This window comes from Petromyzon marinus, chromosome 11 (assembly GCF_048934315.1).
Source record: "Petromyzon marinus isolate PM22_M1 ecotype Great Lakes invasive population chromosome 11, UKy_Petmar_22M1.pri1.0, whole genome shotgun sequence".
NCBI classification, from domain to species: domain Eukaryota; kingdom Metazoa; phylum Chordata; class Hyperoartia; order Petromyzontiformes; family Petromyzontidae; genus Petromyzon; species Petromyzon marinus.
This window is the reverse complement of record NC_133677.1, coordinates 10,506,541-10,523,191: the sequence shown is the minus strand read 5'-3', so window position 1 is coordinate 10,523,191 and position 16,651 is coordinate 10,506,541. Positions and strand designations below refer to the sequence as shown.

The 16,651-nt window shown below is 46.5% G+C and overlaps 1 protein-coding gene across 1 annotated transcript in view; it reads left to right on the top strand.

Moving 5' to 3' along the window:
• The window catches only part of LOC116941228 (heparan sulfate glucosamine 3-O-sulfotransferase 1-like), a 233,057-nt gene that overhangs the window by 65,433 nt on the left and 150,973 nt on the right, over positions 1–16,651 (top strand). The gene's annotated exons all lie outside the window — the stretch shown is intronic.

Below are 16,651 nucleotides of genomic sequence, written 5' to 3'. Positions count from 1 at the left end.
AATGTAAATCTTAACCTCATATTGTACTTATAAACACACACTTACAGTGTGAATGGTACTTTACATATATAAAATATGATGATGGTAAAAATAGTGTGCAGTCATTTCTCAATCCACTGCTGGACTAAGCCTCCGCACAAGCGGTCAGTCATCAGGGTTGTTTGACCATACTTCACCACAGTGGTCAGTGCGAGTTGTTGAAGGAGGAGGTCCAGGACTAGTTCAGATATGACTTACCACTGATGTTTTTGCTTGTTTAATATATGTATATAAAAATATATTATAATAGAATTCGATTGTCTGTATATTATATATCTAATATGTACTCACTTTGGAGAGCCACACTGAGTTATAGGACTCTGTTTCAGGAGGGTCCTGCAATAGGTTTAACATTTTTAAGATTTTCCAGCCAAGTAATGATGATTGTTTATTATACACGTTGGAGGAAACTGGAGCACCCGGAGAAACCCCATGTGTGCGAGGGGGCAACACCCTATCCCCGTACAGATGGAAACAGATGTCGATTAGTCCACTAGCTGTACTGCCTTCTCCTGACGAGCCAGAATACGGCACCTTCTTGATGCCCATGGGAAGGGAGTCTCACAACATCTGCGCAGTGATCCACAAACCGTCGCTGCTACCGATGACCTGTTGTTAATTCTACCACCGTTAACCGCGACCTGGAATTAACCATAGGTTATTGGGTTCACAGCGCAGTGCGCTAACCACTGCACCACCACTCAACTCCACGTGAAACATGAAAAAGTATAATTGAAAACAATTGTTCAACTCACCCTTTCGCGTACAACCCCCACACTGCAACTCAAGCCAGTGCAGCTTTGGGACCAATTACCAAGTCAGACCATCCATTCAAGTCAAAGACCGAAAATCCACTAATCGTTGGCAATTTTGCTTTGAAAAAAATAAATCTGATCTTTCAAATAACCTCTCTTGAAGCTTTGCATCTCAGGACTCTCGATATCTCATTGTAATGTATATACATCGCATATATATATAAAACATCGTAAGATGTAATGGAAGTCACAGTTTAAATCTCAATTTTTTCGACAACAATTGATGTATTTTTTGTTCCCATTAAAATGTCAAGTAAAATGACATAAAAACATTGGAATATTACCTTCAATCCACCCTGAACAATTTTTTTTTTGGTATTTTATTTTAAAAAACTATATCGTTTATCCAGGAAAAGCCTCAACGAGTCTCAATAATGTACTCTGTTTTTAGGAATGTGTAGCATTTGTATGTCTAGGTATTTCATTCGTAAATATTTTTTTACCAGAAATTGAGATGGTTTAGTAAAGTCAGATATTAAAAGTAAATAATTAATGTTGAACTGCCAAATAACAACTAAAACAGCTTGAAACATAATAAATTACAGAACTATTCTAATCCGCATTGATATAGGAGACCAATAAAACAGATCCGATTATCCACAGAGTTGTTTGTAATTTGACTGCTCTTATCCACAGGGTAAAATCAATCGCAGATAACCTGCAAATAATGGAATGACTTTGTCACACGACTCCTGTTATCTGCAAAGAACATTTTTTGTGGAAATAGGAGTAATGACGTAACACTTGTCACTCGCGGGTGCATTATGGGTAAAATCGAATATAACCATAAATAATAAGAATAAGGCCGCGGATAATGAGTTTTCGCGAACAACACCACTGTCACGAATGACAGGAGTCGAGAGTAATTGGGTCACGGATACGAGGAGTTCTACTGTTTATCTTAGTGGGTTGCGCTTTCGCAACATTGTTATGATCACCAGTAAGGTCAGACAAAGCTTGTCATTGTTTTTTTAACGAAACGATATATAATGACGTGAGATACGGTAAAGTCACCGAGTAGAGACCTGGCGATTTGACCACCGCCCACCACGGAGTGATTCGATAACTTGACGCGATTATTTAGTAATCTATTCCCTTGTCAACACTGGAACCTTCCAAGAACGAATAACCATGTTTCGAATTTTACAATGCACTTCATAATTACTCTCCGGAACACAGTAACTTTGGTTTGTTTTCAACCAATGTAACAAAATCATTTATTGTGTTGTGGAAAAATACTGACCAGAACGTGTGATTGAAAATGATTGATGCTACACGAGAACTCTGAAACATATTTCCATTTTGCTTTAATTTGGAACACTTCATACATTTGTGTCTGGGGTTTTTAAATTGTCTGTTTGTAAACCAGCTCAATCTTACATGAGCAAGTCATTGGCAAACTCCCCCTGCGCATCGCTGGCTATCAGCTTGTCATTTTCTCTGACAGAAATACTTTAATGCAGAAACAACTCAAAACTTGTGTACTGGAATGAATCTTCTTGATCGTACGCTGGATTCTCTTAAAATGGTAAATAATAATAAACAGTCTGTTATATAAGCTGAATCCCCATATTATTATTACAGAGGTCCAAGAAAGTTTCTGAAAACAGCATTAATAATGAAAACATCGTCAAACATGAATTATTTTACGTTGATTCGTTATCTTGTAAAAGAGAGTGACAAGAGACTCATCTTGGGGCTTTAAGGGTGAAAGCCACCACAAGCACACATTGCCAAAACGTCATGGCAATACGGATCAATTTACTTTGCTTTTCATGATCATTAATGATGATTTCCAATTAATTTACTAAATTGATGTTTACTTTATCATCTGTTTACAAGCTGGATTATTATTATTAATAATATGTTTAACTTATGGGTACATATGTGTCAAGGTGCAGCCCGGCAATTGCTTCTTCATGCGACTGCTGGTGGAAAGGCCTGGACAAAAGGGCTCTCTGGAGAGCCCCACTAGAGGGCACTCCGGAGTGCCTCACTACAGTGAGGGAAAAAAGTATTTGATCCCCTGCTGATTTTTTTACGTTTGCCCACTGACAAAGAAATGATCAGTCTATAATTTTAATGGTAGGTTTATTTGAACGGTGAGAGACAGAATAACAACAAAAAAATCCAGAAAAACGCATGTCAAAAATGTTATAAATTGATTTGCATTTTAATGAGGGAAATAAGTATTTGACCCCTCTGCAAAACATGACTTAGTACTTGGTGGCAAAACCCTTGTTGGCAATCACAGAGGTCAGACGTTTCTTGTAGTTGGCCACCAGGTTTGCACACATCTCAGGAGGGATTTTGTCCCACTCCTCTTTGCAGATCTTCTCCAAGTCATTAAGGTTTCGAGGCTGACGCTTGGTAACTCGAACCTTCAGCTCCCTCCACAGATTTTCTATGGGATTAAGGTCTGGAGACTGGCTTGGCCACTCCAGGACCTTAATGTGCTTCTTCTTGAGCCACTCCTTTGTTGCCTTGGCCGTGTGTTTTGGGTCATTGTCATGCTGGAATACCCATCCACGACCCATTTTCAATGCCCTGGCTGAGGGAAGGAGGTTTTCACCCAAGATTTGATGGTACATGGCCCCGTCCATCGTGCCTTTGTTGCGGTGAAGTTGTTCTGTCCCCTTAGCAGAAAAACACCCCCAAAGCATAATGTTCCACCTCCATGTTTGCGGCGGGGATGGTGTTCTTGGGGTCATAGGCAGCATTCCTCCTCCTCCAAACACGGCGAGTTGAGTTGATGCCAAAGAGCTCCATTTGGTCTCATCTGACCACAACACTTTCACCCAGTTGTCCTCTGAATCATTCAGATGTTCATTGACAAACTTCAGACGGGCATGTATATGCGCTTTCTTGAGCAGGGGGACCTTGCGGGCGCTGCAGGATTTCAGTCCTTCACGGCGTAGTGTGTTACCAATTGTTTTATTGGTGACTATGGTCCCAGCTGCCTTGAGATTATTAACAAGATCCTCCCGTGTAGTTCTGGGATGATTCCTCACCGTTCTCATGATCATTGCAACTCCACGAGGTGAGATCTTGCATGGAGCCCCAGGCCGAGGGAGATTGACAGTTCTTTTGTGTTTCTTCCATTTGCGAATAATCGCACCAACTGTTGTCACCTTCTCACCAAGCTGCTTGGCAATGGTCTTGTAGCCCATTCCAGCCTTGTGTAGGTCTACAATTTTGTCCCTGACATCCTTAGAGAGCTCTTTGGTCTTGGCCATGGTGGAGAGTTTGGAATCTGATTGATTGCTTCTGTGGACAGGTGTCTTTTATACAGGTAACAAGCTGAGATTAGGAGCACTCCCTTTAAGAGTGTGCTCCTAATCTCAGCTCGTTACCTGTATAAAAGACACCTGGGAGCCAGAAATCTTTCTGATTGAGAGGGGGTCAAATACGTATTTCCCTCATTAAAATGCAAATCAATTTATAACATTTTGACATGCGTTTTTCTGGATTTTTTTGTTGTTATTCTGTCTCTCACTGTTCAAATAAAACTACTATTAAAATTATAGACTGATCATTTCTTTGTCAGTGGGCAAACGTACAAAAATCAGCAGGGGATCAAATACTTTTTTCCCTCACTGTAGATGGCTCTCCAGAGAGCCCCACTAGAGGGCAACCTGGCCGACTGTTCCACACTGGGCAGACATCGTGGGAAGAGGTGGGGTTCCCCACGTTTTACCCCATCACAGTGGCCTGCCGACTGTGTAACTGTGGTGTTCCCATTCATGCTCAGAGGCGAGGGATCTGAAAGACCTTTCCCAATGTCTCAACTCCCGCGCCCTGAGATTGAGCCGTGCGACCTTTGTATTTTAAGTCTGGTGTGCCAACCATGACCCCATGACACACACAAAAAAATATTCTGATACATTATTTGCAGTTAATTTTCAAACAAAAGTGGAAAATATCCATGTTACGAACACCAAAGAATGATACGTTTTCTCGGTAAAGTCACGTAGGTAAAAAATAAATAAAAGAAAGGGAAAAATATTGATTTATTTTCCCCCTACGTGACTTTACCGAATGAACCAAAGAGTATAGATCCTTGCAGTCACGAAAACTTCAAATCTAGAATAATATGCTTGTCTGTCAGGGCTTCATCATAATTTGAAAACTATTTTTTTTTATCAGTTTGAATATATGGAAACTTGGCAATCATTTCCACACGGGGGTTTTATGCTAAGAAGTTCACACGCATAAAATGATTTTTCTATATATACTAGGAGTATTAAAAGGTAGGCCATGTCACAAGCAAGTGCCTGTAAAAAATATTTATCATCCAACCCTACAGGAGATCGAGTGTGTTGATAACATGGTGTCTGAGTTACAGCATATTTAAAGAATCTTCATTGCCAGCAGACACATACATACAAATTTCATTGTTATGCCATGCAAGATAAATGGGCAGGTATGGGACTGGGGGTTGGAGAACCTTGAAAAAAATCTCTTGCCAATTATCTGGCAAATAAATTCAGCACTACGTTATGCAACAACGCCACAATAGGTTTTTAAAGTGCACAAAATATGAGTATAAATATACGGTATAGTAATAGGAGTGGAGAGGTGGTACTAAGTGGTTAACTAAGTATACCTTAAACCTGGTGACACATGTTTAATTAAACTAAACTATATTTTATTTTACCAGATAAAGCCCACTGAGTTATCTAGCTCTTTTTCAAAAGCGACCTGGCTATCACAATTGATAACGTAATGAAGTGGCTTATCATGTGGAAATGGATATCAGCCAACTACCCTATATGCATGTTTCTAAATGTGGAGGAGGAAACCGGAGGACTCGGAGAAAAATCTATGCGACCACGGGGAGAGCATGAAAATTCCAAATATACATCCATAATAGAGGTTTTTTGGGTCGGTCGCGATAGCCTACGTGTTAAATCCAAATATACAGCCGTCAGGGCCGAGATCGAACCCACGACCTCCTACATACCAGGTGAGGTAGTTCACATCTTGGCGTCGCAGCACCCCGAATTAAGCTCCTATCAGCAGCCGGCGATATCTGAATGAGTCCGGTGTGCCACCTCATAAACCAAACAACGCAGACCAGTTTGATGGAGTATGCTGAAAAAAACCCAACGGTATATTATGAATATATACAATTATTATAGGTATAACTAGCTGTACTACCCGGCTTCGCCCGGGACTTGGATCCACCACACCCGGCCGCCTTTGTCTCCCCAGTGGCGATGTTCACACACCACAGCAGTTACTCGTTGTGAGGCTGAGTCAACCTAGGGGAGGCCCAGCAGCGGTTGAAATAATCGTCACTGGTGGTGGCCGTGAGCGGGAATCGAACTCGGGTCGCCGGGTTCGTCGCGCAGCGCGCTAACCACTACACTACAATGCGTTACGCTTCCATACAGACACACACACAGACACACACACAGACACACACACAGACACACACACAGACACACACAGCGCGCTAACCACTACACTACAATGCGTTACGCTTCCACATGCGAGGGTCACGTGACAGATTTGACGTCACAGCTCACTTGCCGTGCAAAAAATATATGCATTATTGAACTCCCCCCCCTCCAAATTGTATTTTTTATTTTTTATAATCTTTGCATGGTGTACAGTCTGGAAAGTAGCCACATGACAAATTTCATGTTTGTTGCATGTCGGAAAGTACGCTAAACATTTTGAACAGACACACATATTCACAACTTTGCCTTTTATATATATGGAGATTAACCATAGTAGCCATCATCTATTACTATAGTAAAGTAATAAGTGATTGTAAAATTATTCTCAATTATACAATATTACTCAACACGCATACAATATTACGATACAATGCTGGCCCTTAAACTATACAGAGAAACAAGTGGCATTCTTTCGTATAAAATGTTTTAAAAGCTCACCAACAATGCACGTGGACAGATACTCGATATGCCCAGGTGATTTTGTTCGTGACCGAATTCAAAATGGACAAAACGTGTTCTTTACCTCATTGTGACACAAGTTCAGCCAGAGAACAACATTCTGAAACCAAACCATGCCATGGGTGCTCATGTTTAAACAATGCACTGCAAGATGGCATGTGATTATCTTGCAATATGACATTTTAATTGACTTCCTAGGTAGTTTTATATACTTGCAAAAAAACACAGCTTACATTTTATTGCATTTTGACATTTAATTAGTTTTCATGAAGGTAACAATGGTAATCAATGTAAATTCACTGCGGAAATGTAATTTTTTTTCATAAAAGATGGCTGCAAAGTTAGGCTAATGAGAGCAGGATGAAGTGATATTGGAAAATTTAATTTGATGATAGGACACCAATGGACCTATGACATGTGTATTAGAAACATGGACCGGTGATGAAGAGATTCTAACAAAACACTCTATAGTATAGAAAGTAAAACGGAGATGTGCATGCTGAGAGAGATGCATGTTAGGAGAATGGGGACTACAGTAATAAAGGACACATTGATTAGAGAATCAACACAAATAATAGACAGGGATATTGATGGGAAAAAATAGCTGGGATCGGCCAGGACACATCATCTGATTTTTCTTTCGTATGGCTGATGTAGATGCAGAGCAACAACTTCGATTTCACATTCAGGTGTTCAAGCCAGTAGACAACCGCGTCAGGAGTAGCGGAGCGCATCGCTCTGTGATGTCTCCTTCGCATTTGTGGATTGGGCATTGCGTCGTTAGATGTTGTATGGTCTGTTCTGGATGACCACAGTCACACACTGGGCAGTTTTTTTTATGTTCCATTTGTGCATCTGCCATCGTTTGTGCGGATGCGGTGTAGGGAGGACCATTATCTTCGTGGAAGAACAATTGATTGCAAAAGTTCAGTTCAAATGAGAAGGGATGGTGACAGAATGGCAGCCAAAGGAAGTGAACACGTCTGAGAGGACTAACACAACTTAGACTAAGGGATGGAACGAGCTCGTGTGCAAGAGATCATTTGTGGCATTGTAAGACCTTGCAGGATCGTGGGGAGACCTTCATACAACTGTGGATTGATCATGGCTCTTGATGATGATGATTATTATAATTTTCATATATTTGCGATGAGAGGCAAAAAGGGAAAATCCAGTTGATCTTTAATTAGCTTTGGGCACATGCTATACCTTGTATTTGAATTTAACTGACCCCGGGGCTGTTTTTAAGTGAAGTAAAGTTATTAATGTCAAACGATTCCTTTGGATCTGGTGTAAAATTACAGAGAATATACAATTACCCAGAATTACTGAATTATTAAATTGTCTATTCATTAGCGCTTGCCACAAATGAATTCCCATATGCAGAATTGAGAAGGAGCAAAACGTGGACTGAACAATATTTTTTTTTCTTGAGGATGATTACACAACCATTTCACAGCATTAAATTACCTCCACAATTGAAATCATTTCACTCCAAACCTTTTCCCTTTTTATTCTCATATTTAGTTTGGCTACAAATACAAGATAACTGCAGGCGTTCGGCTGAACAATCAACTTTTGTTTATTCGCTTTTTAAGCACAGATGAAACATAACAAAAATACAGTTGTCATTCAAAACTATATTGTTCCACAGAAAGCTATTATTTGGAAGCTTCAAATTTTGTTGGTTTATTGGATTTATTTTATTTGATGAAAATTAGAATTCACTACTTATTCTTTCATTGTACAATGTACTTGCTTGACACTTTGGTACTACACACAACGTTCACTTCTACACAGTGTCACGAATGGGGTCAGCTATCACAGCGGATGGAACACTACAATTGCAATTCAACGGCTAAAGGTTCAAAGCCTGGCATTGGTGAACTGAGCATATGCTCCCTCTAGGCTCAAGAAAATGAGTAGAGTACTACTTTGTGGAAGTCAACAGTAGCCATCTGGCATCTCCCATGGGAAATATAGAATTTCTCGCCACCAATAGAGGCGAGTGCCATGATTATGCTCGTTTGAGCTGGACGACACTGGCTTTTTAAATGGGGGAAAGATACGTCTAAGTACAAGACTCGTACTTTGAAGATGTTGGTCCCTGTGAACACGGTGCGCATGAATTCTGTAAAAGATTCCCAACGTGCATTTGACTTCAGAATGTATTTTCCAAGCGACGATAATGCCCTTGTGAAGGGGAGAGGTGGATGTCTGTTGCTAAGGTTACAGGTTACAAGGTTGGAGGCTTTTTTAAAAAAACAGGCGTGGGTTGATTTTAAGGGCAACATTCAACATTTCAATGGTAAAATTTCCTCACGTGAGCGGCCACCTTCGATTTCTGGGATTTGTTTAAGATGAGGGCCGCCGGATTTTTGGCTGCTATAAATTTCCACACGATAAGCCACTAGTGGTCGGGTAGCTTCTAAAAACGGGCTGGAAACTCAGTGGGCCTGACCTGGTAAAATAAAACCAGTAGTTGGAGCAAATTGCTCGTTTGAGATGGGAGACGCTTTAACTGTTGACAGTTTTAATCCACGGGTTACGTGGCTACTGTCAGTTGGAATAGCGACACAAGAGCACAATTCTTTTCACCTCCTTTTACTTCCTTAAGCTGGCAGTTTTATTTCACTTTTTTCTGTAGATGTCACATAGAATTGACATCCATTTACAACGAGCAGCGCTCCCTGGCTCCCACAGGTTCCTGGTTTTGTAGGTTTGTAACTTCAACATGACACCCCAAGGAGTCCCACAGTGACGATGCAGAGGTTGAATTTAGGGCTCTGTGGAGCCAAAAGATCACTGTATTTGTCACCAAAAACATACAAAGCACTTTTGATTTAAAGCTTTCGTGACTGCAGTGATTCATATTCTTGGTTCTTTCGGTAAAGTCACGTTATTATTTTATTGTTTTCCCTTCAACGTGACTTTACCGAAAGAACCAAGAATATACAAAGCACTGTTACCATCTTACCTACATGGCAAGCAAGTCATGTTGGTAAAAAAATAATTGATGGTCTCCAAAAAATTATAGAAATGCTGGCGCATGATTGATCATGTAGAGTGAGATAGGCACTTGCGTCTGGTGGTCAATATCTGACATAGTTGTTAAACATACGTCCCTGTCTTCTGCTGAACTGAGCATTTATAGTAAACAATCAACGCAGAAAAATCATTATTTCATGAACAAGAAGCATATTTGGACTGATCATGCTTTCATCTACCCCTTCCTCTATGTATCTCTAAGGTTTTCATAAAGTGACACATAATACTTATTTCAATTCCAAACTACTTATACAACTCTTCCATTAACATATTCTGCTATGGTAATATATGTTTGCAGTCATATCAATGATTTAAACCAATGGGGAAAAAACATTTCTTCAACCATTTCCTTGTGCTACTTACTACAACACTTGCGGTAAGAATGACCTTTGCTGCTACTAGTTATATTCCCCAATACTGGATCTCCGCTATGTGTATTGAACCCCATTATAAATAAAATACCTTAATATTCCCCTTTTTCCGAGAAAAATAAATAAATCTCAGTTTACTGAAATGTCTACATAGACTCCATAGATCATTACATTTGTGCGATTATTCTTATTCAATTTAATAATGTGCAAGGTCCAGATATTATTCTTGCCCTTTGTCTATATTCTGGCCAAGCCACTATGTCTTTGTTTAACGGAAGGAATATAAACCGTTTTCAAAACTCACAACATTCGGTCTATTTTTAACATTTATAAATGTTTAAGATTCATACGGTCACAGTTGTACAAAGGTTTTTTTTTTTATCAAGTAACTGTCTGTGGTCATGGTATTATGGATAGACTGGCCCTCCATATCGGGAAGGTAGAATTTTCACCACATTCACTGTGCTCCTTCCTTGTTTGAGCAGAGGCACTTGGGCTAAATCATGTACAGTAGATATTTAAGTGTCATTCTGCCAAAACATGTTTGGTAGAATTGTAGAGTAGTCGGGTACATTACGTCACGCTCACCTTCCGGTGCGATGACATCACAGGAAGTGACGTGTTGCGCAGGAGGCGGGGCGATGACATCATATCTCCCTGGGGTACTTAAGCTGGAGCCCGTGACGTGAGCGGGGGTAGGGCTGACGGAGCCTAGAAGGAAACCAGCACTAGCAACAGGAGTGGCTGCTTTACCCGGCCGGCCGATGTTGGATGATCCCTCGGCTGGCGAGAGGGAAGAGCCCGGGAAGCTAGTTGTGCTTGGGAGCCTAGGCCCCCTACCACTGGGGAAAAATATACTACCCCTTAGCCCGTTATTGGCGTAAGCCGCTAATAAACCCTTGGCGTAAGCCCCTAATAAACCCCTTGCGTAAGCCCCTAGAAAAGATCTGCCTCCGAGTCGTCTTTGCACCTCAACAACTGGTGTTGGAAGTGACTTCAGTGCTCACCGCCATGTCCAAGTCTGGCGCGAGACGAAGAATCCCGCTTGCGGTGCATTCCGACGACGAAGACAATGCGGAGGAGGGTCCTGCGGTGATCCCGGAGACCGGGGCCACCGAGATGCGCCCTGTGCAGCCGGGCCGGCCGGAGCAGGAGATGGCGGCTGGGGAAGTTGGCGCGCCGCCGCCGGATACGTGGCGGGCTCTCTCGGGGCAGCTGAGGCTGCTCCTGCGGATGATGGCACAGCTCGCCGTCACGGTTGCCGAGAGCGTGTGCACGTTACCGACACCTTTTTGGAGCGGGAGCGGCGGATTCCCGCCATTTCAGCTCCCTCCTCTTTTGAATTTGGGGCCAACTCCCCAACGGACGCCCCGCGGGAGTTGGGCGCCATTTTTGATGCAACGCCGCCATCGGGCGCCATTTTACGTGCGACGCCGCGACCGGGCGCCATTTTGGACGCGACCGCCGTCATGGCCGCTGCCATGGTCGCCGACGCTCCACACACCGCCACCGGTGCCGAGGTGGCTCCGCTCCCCGCCGCGACTCCGGGTTTCGCCGCGGTTGCCGCCGCGGCTCCGCACCCCGCCACGGCTTGCAGGCTAGGGGCCGGAGCTGGCGCGGCTCGGCAACCCGGCGTCGCTGCTGCGGCCTTGGAGACGCCGTCGTGGGGGCCGTAGGTGTGTCCTCGCCATACGTGTCATCGGGTGACCGGTGGCTGCGCCGGTTGCCTCCTGTCGCGCCGTTCATCGCGAAGGGAGGCGACTGGCTGGCCTTTCACGACCGCTTCGATGTGGCGTACGAGTCAGTGAGTTGGCCGATGGAAGAGGTGCTACGGGCCCTTCCGACGTGCCTTGACAAGAGGGCGCTACAGGCGTTCAAGGCTATCCCACCGGCTGAGAGAGCATTGCTCCCGGCGGCGTACCAACAGATGGCTGTCGTGTTTGAGCCGCCGTCCAGCGCACGCTTGAAGTTTTCCATATGGCGGTAGGATGAGGGGGAGTCACCACTTGCGTACCGCTGCTCCCTCCTGGCGCTGGCACAGGCCGCATACCCCAGACCTTGCGGGCAAGGCGTTTGACTCACTGGCCCTCGAACGACTGCTCTGCCTTGCGTGGGAGCTCGGTATTGCATTATCTATAGCCGAGGAGGGTCAGATAACATGTTTAAAAGTTGCCCAGAACATTGAGGCACACCTCGCGTTGCGACAGCCGCCCGGGGAGGCGGCGTGCGCGGCGGTCCCAGCGCCTGCGGAGGTGGCCGCCTCTCAGGAGGAGGACACCTTCGCGGTGCCCGTCCGCCGTGGGAGGGGTGCCGGAGGTCGCCGGCTGGAACAGCGGTAGCGGGCGGGACCTCCTTGTCCACAGCGCTCTGAGCCAGTCTCCTGCTTCCGCTGTGGTCAGCGGGGCCACATCGAGCGGGGCTGCCAAGGCCTCTCCTCCTTCCACCGGCTCCTTGTCAGGAGCAGCTTCGGGGCCCCAGGCGAGTCGCGACGCATCAATTACACGCATCTAGCGGGGTTAGGGTCAGTCCTCACAGGGTCATCTCTGGGGGGTTAGGCTTGGCCCCTGTACGTCCGTGGACATCGGCCAGGTGGCCCAGGCAGACCCGCCAGTGGGATGCGCTCGTGCATCGCGTTGTGGCGGCCGCTGCCAGGTCCTCGGCAGTGGCGGGGTATGTACAAGGGGTCGATGTGCGAATCTTGGTGGACACGGGTACGTCCGCAACTATTATTTCAGAATGCATTTTTCTGTTGCTGCCGCACAGCGCTAGGCTGTTGCGGCCGGGTTTAGGGAGCTTGCGTAGCTGCGAATGGCGGCAGCCTGGGCATTTTGGGCCACATTGTGGCTTCAATCAAAATTAGGGAAATTGAAATGGTGGGGCCCATTCTGGTCTCCAGGACCTTGGCAGTACCATGCCTCTTGGGGACTGACTTTTTGGCCAAAATGCCCGTTCGAATCCTTGTGGACCAAGGTTGTGTAGAGATGCCGTTGGGGGGGGGGGGGGGGCGGTTGCACTTTCTTGCAATCTCCCACTGTGCTGTCCCCCCTTGCCTCCAATGTGCGGGCCTTGACTAAGATGTCTGTGACTGTTCCACAGTGGTCATAAGTCCTACTACCCGTCAGGCTGCGCAGACCATTGAAATTGGATTCCCCGGAAGGACGGGTTGGTAGGCGCATTGACAGCCGTGTTGGAGGGCCAGGACCCCTATGTACAGGTCCTAAATTCGGGGCCCTCGCCGATCGTCATTCTGGCCGGTGCTGTTTTAGCACACGCCACTCCGGGCCCTCCTCCCGACAATGCTCGGTCGGCTGGAGGGGTTGTGGCAGGTGTGCTGCACAAGGGGAGGACCAACGCATCATGGATCGATGCGTCATGTAACGAGAATGCCCCGTTATCCTCCGAGGAGCACCAGCGGCTCCGCAAACTCATCGTGAGGTTCACCGATGTGTTTAGTCTGAGTAAATTCGATCGTGATCGCACCACTCTTCTGGAACATCACATAGATACGGGCAACTCGGCCCCTATTAGGCTAAATTCGCACCGCTTTAGCCCGGCGGAAAAGGATCATGTCCGCTCCACAGTTGACGAGATGTTGGCAGCGGACATTATCTCCCCATCCACTAGCCCTTGGGTGCCCCCATTGTGCTAGTCAAGAAACGGGACGGGAGTCTCCGTTTCTGCGTGGAATTCCGTAAATTAAACAAGATCTTGGTGGCTGATGCATATCCATTGCCTCGCATGGATGATTCCCTGGATGCTCTCTCAGGTGTGCGCTTCTTTTCGACCCTAGACTGGCTCTCAGGCTTCTGGAAATTGTCACTGGACGAGGCCTCTTAGACCCAAGACAGCGTTCCGCACACCCCAGGGGCTGTTCCAATTCAATCGGCTTCCTATGGGTCTCCATTCGGCCCCGGCCACCTTCCAGCATCTCATGGAGATGGTCTTGGCGGGGCTGCAGTGGGGATCTTGTTTAATCTACTTGGACAATGTAATTGTTTTCGGCCGTACGTTTGACGAGCACTTGCAACGTATTCAAGCAGTGTTCGTCAAATTGCGGGCCACAGGCTTGATTTTCAAACCATAGAAATGTCACTTATTGCAACCATCGGTGAAGTATTTGGGACACATTGTGAGTGCGTCAGGTGTTGCCACGAATCCGGAAAAGACAGCTTGTGTCCGGACGTGGCCGACTCCTACATCTATCGCTGGCATGCGTAGCTTCGTCAGCTTCGCATCGTACTATCGTCGGTTCGTCCATGATTTTGCGACAATTACGAAATCACTGCACGCACTCTCCGCCAAAAGTAAAAAGTTTCGCTGGGGGGTAGAGGAGGAAGCCGCTTTTGTGGCGCTTCGCATGGCCTTGGCGGATGCGCCGCCCTTGGGGTATCCGGACTTCTCTAAACCGTTTCTCCTCGACACCAATGTCAGTGACACGGGCATTGGGGCTGTCCTGGCTCGATGGGGTTAAGAGGGTGGTGGCCTATGGCAGCCGCATTTTGTCTCCCACTGAACAGCGGTACTGTGTGACCCGGAGGGAGCTGCTGGCCATAGTGTACTTTGTTTAGCTGTACAGGCCCTATTTGTATGGTAGGCGGTTTACCGTCCGGACCGACCATGCGGCCCTGCAATATTCGCTGCAGATTGACCAGCCCTCGGGTTAGCTGTCCCGCTGGCTTGAGGTGCTCCAAGAGTACACCTTTGACTTCATCCACAGGAAGGGGGCACAGCACGGAAATGCGGATTGCCTTTCCAGGTTGCCTACGGACGGCGGGTGCGCTTGTGCCCTAGGTTCTAGCTGCTGCAAGGCCCCAGTGGACACCGCGGCCCAGTTGGTTGCATCGGCCGAAGTGGCCCCCCCCTCCGGGTGTGGCGTTGCCTGTTGATTTCAGCCTGGGACTCCCCCAAGAGGTATGGTCCAAGTTGCAGATGGAGGATTCCTCTCTGCTGAGGCTACGACGCCGTGTTGGGCCAAATGCCCAGAGCTCAGCTCCGTCGGCTGCCCTGGTGATCGCTGTGTATGACGGCCTCCTCATGCGTTGGGATGTCCAATTGGAACGCTATTGTGTGGTTGTGCCCATTGGCCTACGAGGTAAATTAACCTGAGCTATTCACGAAAAACGTATGCACCTTGGCTACAATAAGACCTTGTTGACCCTTAAACGGCACTACTATTGGCCGGGTGTGGAGGGTGACGTGGCACTGATTTTCAAGGGTTGCCACGACTGTGCGTGGAGGAAGGCCCCAGTTGGCCAGGATCCCCCACAGCAGTCCATCCGGGTTTCTCGTGTCAATGAGCTCGTGGCACTCGACATTTTGGGCCCATTCCCAGAATCCCAACGGGGTCACAGGTACCTCTTGGTGGGAGTTGAGTACCTCACACGTTGGCCTATGGTGTGGCCTCTGATGGACCAGTCGGCCTCGTCCATCACTGTGGCGTGCGTACAGGGCTACGTTCTAGACAAGGGTGCGCCAGAACAGCTATTAACCGATCAGGGGCGAAACTTTTCTTCTCGGTTGCTCAAGGAGGTCTGCGACGTGGCACACACACAGTACCTTCTTGGCACAAAGAAAATCCGCACCTCGCCCTACCACCCCCAGTCTGACGGGATGGTAGAGCGCTTGAACTGCACCCTCACATTCATGCTGTGCACCACGTGAGTACGTCCCAATCGGACTGGGACCTGTTCATTCCGGGGGTTCTTGCCGCGTATAGGTTGGCTCCTCATGCCTCGACAGGGTTCTCTCCTTTTTATTTAATGTATGGAAGGGAACCAGAGCCCCTGATGCACGTCCAACTGGACCTAGGGCCTTCTAAAAAAGGTTCGACCGGTTGTGCGAGGCACGGCAGTCGGCTTTAGATAATTCGGCCAGCCGGCAGGCGGCTAACGAGCGCCTGCCCAAACACCAGGCTGCCGGCCTTCCATGGGAAAGGGGCCAGAAGGTGTGGTTGCACTGCCCCCAAGTACCTGTTGGCACGTCCCCTAAATTGCATCGCCCTTGGCAGGGCCCTGTCTAGGTCGTAGAGGTTCACCGATCGCAATGTATCCGTATTCGGTTGGGTCGCGGCCACTGGATAGTGCACCCGTCTCGGCTCAAGCGGGTACTCTCATTTTACTCACGCAAAATGACAGTACCCTTGTGTGTGTGAGATGGATGGAATCTGATCGGTCAGCTCGGGGCATTGGTGGGGTTAGGTACTGATGCGGGCTTTCTTACTTGCTTGCCTCAGATTCTCCTCAGCACTCCTTCCCAACTGTTCATTGGCTGGGAAGTAGTTTTTTTGTGTCATATTGGGCTCCACCACATTCTGCCTGGAAAATTGGGTCATAAACTGGCACATAAATCACTGTAGACGCAATGACTTTTAAGCAATTTCCAACATTACATTAATCTGCCACACTGACTTTTTACATTTATATTATGTCAAATAACATGACTTGACTCCCCCCCC